Genomic DNA, 5,163 nt, shown 5'->3' with positions numbered 1-5,163 from the left:
TCTCGTCCTAGAGAAGAGAATAGTTTAATCAATATAAATTTGACCAATTTAAATCAATACAACTTTATTTGTCCCTTAATAAGGCAATTCCCTCCCTACATGACGCAAACTGTTTCATCAGGTGACATCACAGCCCAGGAGGTATCTCAGGTGACATCACAGCCCAGGATGTACCTCTGGTGACATCACAACCCAGGAGGTATCTCTGGTGACATCACAACCCAGGAGGAATCTCAGGTGACATCACAACCCAGGAGGTATCTCTGGTGACATCACAGCCCAGGAGGTATCTCAGGTGACATCACAGCCCAGGAGGTATCTCTGGTGACATCACAGCCCAGGAGGTACCTCTGGTGACATCACAGCCCAGGAGGAATCTCAGGTGACATCACAGCCCAGGAGGTATCTCTGGTGACATCACAACCCAAGAGATATCTCAGGTGACATCACAACCCAAGAGGTATCTCAGGTGACATCACAGCCCAGGAGGTATCTCTGGTGACATCACAACCCAAGAGATATCTCAGGTGACATCACAACCCAAGAGGTATCTCAGGTGACATCACAGCCCAGGAGGTATCTCTGGTGACATCACAGCCCAGGAGATATCTCTGGTGACCAGGACAGGGGCCAGGGGCTGGGACAAGGGCAGAGACAGGGGCAGAGACAAGGGCCAGGACCGGGACTGGGACCGGGGCCCAAGATGGGCATGTTGGACATTTGGATCCGTGATACAAATCCCAACATTTCAGTGTGCTCTGAAACATGGTTAAAAGCTCTGTTGACGATAATTCCATTGCACTTCATGATTACAATGTTTACACATGTGATAGGCCAAAGAATGTGGTGTAGATATTTATGTGAAACACAACTTTAAGGCGGCCCAATCTCTCAATGTCTCACTTCCCAAGCAATTTGAGCTACTAGTTAGTTATAAATGTGATTTCCCAGAATGTTAATTTCTATGTTGCAGGGATCTCCCTCCTTCCACCACAGCAGGAGAAATCAATACTGTCTCTGATCTACTTAGCTCCACTCATAACATCAACTCGTGATACTGGAGGATCTGAATCTCCATTGGTTTACTCCCTCTGTCACGACTTCGGCCAGAAGTCGGCTCATCTCCTCGTTCGGCCGGCGTTCTGCGGTCGACGTCACCGGCTTTCTAGCCACCGCCGCCGATCCATTTTTTTCATTTTCCATTTTTTTTTGTCTTGTTCCCTGCACACCTGGTTTTCATTCCCCCAATCACACTGTATGTATTTATTCCTCTGTTCCCCCCTCATGTCTTTGTGTGAAATTGTTTGTGTGTTACGTGTTTTGTAACGCTCCAGGCTTGCGTGCGTTTTTTCCATGTTATTTCCCGAAGCCTGTTGGTATTGTTATACAGTTGATGTTTTGTGACTGTTTTTGCGCTTTACACTTTGCCTTGTTGGCTGGAGGTTTTTTTCGACGCGGCTGCGTCCGTCTGTAATCTCTCTCCTGCCGTAATAAAGTGTGCACCTGTTCACAATTCTCTGCTCTCCTGCACCCTCATCTGATTGTCTTAGATCAGCATTGCATTGCTCTGAACTTCGTCCAACTGATTTCTGAGCCCACTCGTTTGAACGTAAAGAATCCTGCTAAATCAACTCGGATTTATCTCATACTGACAAATAAACCTGATAACCAAGCTCCAACCAAAGAGATGACGAATGAAAGATAGAGGCCAACCCATGGTTCCCCGCCTGAACTTCCTGAGATATTTCAGCTAAGGAACGAAAAACTTGATTTGAAGTCCGACAGACTGGTAGTTCTGCTGACTGACTCACCTTCAGAGACAAATTAGAAACAAATGTACTACTTCCATAAAAAGGGGTAAGTCTAACCATTTCATTAATTCCATGTCTAAACCCTCGTAGCGATCCAGCTATGCTATGGAAGGCTATTTAATCACTAAAAACAAGGAGCCAAACAAACAAAAGCATTTTTTTGGGGGGTGGGATGCATGCCAGCAAAGCCACTACCCAATGCAACACTAAACAATACATTCATTGGACTATAACGGTAACAAACAGTGCCCATAAAGCTGTTAGGGCCTCTACATAAAGCTGTTAGGGTCTCTACATTAAGCTGTTAGGGTCTCTACATAAAGCTGTTAGGGCCTCTACATAAAGCTGTTAGGGCCTCTACATAAAGCTGTTAGGGCCTCTACATAAAGCTGTTAGGGCCTCTACATAAAGCTGTTAGGGCCTCTACATAAAGCTGTTAGGGCCTCTACATAAAGCTGTTAGGGCCTCTACATAAAGCTGTTAGGGCCTCTACATAAAGCTGTTAGGGCCTCCATAAAGCTGTTAGGGCCTCTACATAAAGCTGTTAGGGCCTCTACATAAAGCTGTTAGGGCCTAAAGCTGTTAGGGCCTCTACATAAAGCTGTTAGGGCCTCTACATAAAGCTGTTAGGGCCTCTACATAAAGCTGTTAGGGCCTCTACATAAAGCTGTTAGGGCCTCCATAAAGCTGTTAGGGCCTCTACATAAAGCTGTTAGGGCCTCTACATTAAGCTGTTAGGGCCTCTACATAAAGCTGTTAGGGCCTCTACATAAAGCTGTTAGGGCCTCTACATAAAGCTGTTAGGGCCTCTACATAAAGCTGTTAGGGCCTCTACATAAAGCTGTTAGGGCCTCTACATAGGGCCTCCATAAAGCTGTTAGGGCCTCTACATAAAGCTGTTAGGGCCTCTACATAAAGCTGTTAGGGCCTCTACATAAAGCTGTTAGGGCCTCTACATAAAGCTGTTAGGGCCTCTACATAAAGCTGTTAGGGCCTCTACATAAAGCTGTTAGGGCCTCTACATAAAGCTGTTAGGGCCTAAAGCTGTTAGGGTCTAAAGCTGTTAGGGCCTCTACATTAAGCTGTTAGGGCCTCTACATAAAGCTGTTAGGGCCTCTACATAAAGCTGTTAGGGCCTCTACATAAAGCTGTTAGGGCCTCTACATAAAGCTGTTAGGGCCTCTACATTAAGCTGTTAGGGCCTCTACATAAAGCTGTTAGGGCCTCTACATAAAGCTGTTAGGGCCTCTACATAAAGCTGTTAGGGCCTCCACATAAAGCTGTTAGGGTCTCTACATAAAGCTGTTAGAGCCTCTACGTAAAGCTGTTAGGGCCTCTACATAAAGCTGTTAGGACCTCTACATAAAGCTGTTAGGGCCTCTACATAAAGCTGTTAGGGCCTCTACATAAAGCTGTTAGGGCCTCTACATAAAGCTGTTAGGGCCTCTACATAAAGCTGACTGAAGGGCAGAGCAGATTCATGGAGTGAATCCTTACCACTGATACACCTGGCTATCAGAGGAACCTCATCTGGCAGTAAAACAGTTCATTCAGCCTCATTTACTGCCTTTTTAAAAAAACATAGCTGATATGGCTGACTTGGTTAAACAAATGTGGTTTCTATTGACAATTGAGATGTACAAACTCTGGCATAAGAGGACGACGAGCAGATAAGAGGCAATCTGTAATTTCAATTAAGACATTAATGAGCGAGCTAGGACGGACGTAGTCAATATAACTATTTGTTCACCACTTTTGAAATGTACAGCGACAGAATTCAGAAAATGAGCCGTTCTTACAGTATTCTCCCTGTACACCAAATCAGAACCGTATGATAAATAAAGGGGGCATATAAGCAGACAATGAAAGCTCTTACAATATTCAATGATTGCATTTATCTAAAACAGGCTATAGGCTACATGTGCACCATCAGGTCAGAACAGTAGGCTAAGTTATGATGGAGGAAAGGGACCAAATTATTAGGGTGAGGCACATGGGCGACTAACAGCTTACTACATAACATACACTTAGTGTACGTGTGGTGCCAGGACAACAACCTCTCCCTCAACGTGATCAAGACAAAGGAGATGATTGTGGACTACAGGAAAAGGAGGACCGAGCACGCCCCCATTCTCATCGACAGGGCTGTAGTGGAGCGGGTTGAGAGCTTCAAGTTCCTTGGTGTCCACATCACCAACAAACTAACATGCTCCAAGCAAACCATAACAGTCGTGAAGAGGGCACGACAAAACCTATTCCCCCTCAGGAGACTGAAAAGATTTGGTACGGCCTTCCCTGTAGCTCAGTTGGTAGAGCATGGTGTTTGCAACGCCAGGGTTGAGGGTTCGATTCCCACGGGGGGCCAGCACAAAAAAAAAAAAAAATGTATGAAATGTATGCATTTGGATAAGAGCGTCTGCTAAATGACTAAAATGTAAAAATGTAAAAAATGTATGGGTCCTCAGATCCTCAAAAAGTTCTACAGCTGCACCATCGAGAGCATCCTGACTGGTTGCATCACTGCCTGGTACGGCAACTGCTCAGCCTCTGACCGCAAGGCACTACAGAGGGTAGTGCGTACGGCCCAGTACATCACTGGGGCCAAGCTTCCTGCCATCCAGGACCTCTATACCAGGCGGTGTCAGAGGAAGGCCCTAAAAATTGTCAAAGACTCCAGCCACCCCAGTCACAGACTGTTCTCTCTGCTACCGCACGGCAAGCGGTACCAGAGCACCAAGTCTAGGTCCAAGAGGCTTCTAAACAACTTCTACTCCCAAGCCATAAGACTCATGAACATCTAATCAAATGGCTACCTAGACTATTCACATTGCCCCCCTCTCCACACCACTGCCACTCTCTGTTTTTATTTCACTACCCAAAATAGCGTACGTCATGAACATGAGCCAGCAGGCTAATGTTCCTATCCACCCAGTAAGGCCAGCAGGCTAATGTTCCTATCCACCCAGTAAGGCCAGCAGGCTAATGTTCCTATAGACCCAGTAAGGCTAACAGGCTAATGTTCCTATCCACCCAGTAAGGCTAACAGGCTAATGTTCCTATCCACCCAGTAAGGCCAGCAGGCTAATGTTCCTATCCACCCAGTAAGGCTAACAGGCTAATGTTCCTATAGACCCAGTAAGGCTAACAGGCTAATGTTCCTATAGACCCAGTAAGGCCAGCAGGCTAATGTTCCTATAGACCCAGTAAGGCCAACAGGCTAATGTTCCTATAGACCCAGTAAGGCTAGCAGGCTAATGTTCCTATCCATCTCTCTCTCTCTAACAGGCTAATGTTCCTATCCACCCAGTAAGGCTAACAGGCTAATGTTCCTATAGACCCAGTAAGGCTAACA

The 5,163-nt window shown here is 45.9% G+C and overlaps 1 pseudogene; it reads right to left on the bottom strand.

Annotated features, from left to right (window-relative positions):
- The window catches only part of LOC123732633 (uncharacterized), a 76,417-nt pseudogene extending 76,416 nt beyond the window's left edge, over nucleotide 1 (bottom strand).
- Nucleotides 2–5,163: the final 5,162 nt, after the last annotated feature.

This window comes from Salmo salar, unplaced genomic scaffold (assembly GCF_905237065.1).
Source record: "Salmo salar unplaced genomic scaffold, Ssal_v3.1, whole genome shotgun sequence".
In the NCBI taxonomy this organism is placed as follows: Eukaryota; Metazoa; Chordata; class Actinopteri; order Salmoniformes; family Salmonidae; genus Salmo; species Salmo salar.
Note: the sequence above shows the minus strand (reverse complement) of the source record. Positions and strands in the feature narration are given on the sequence as shown.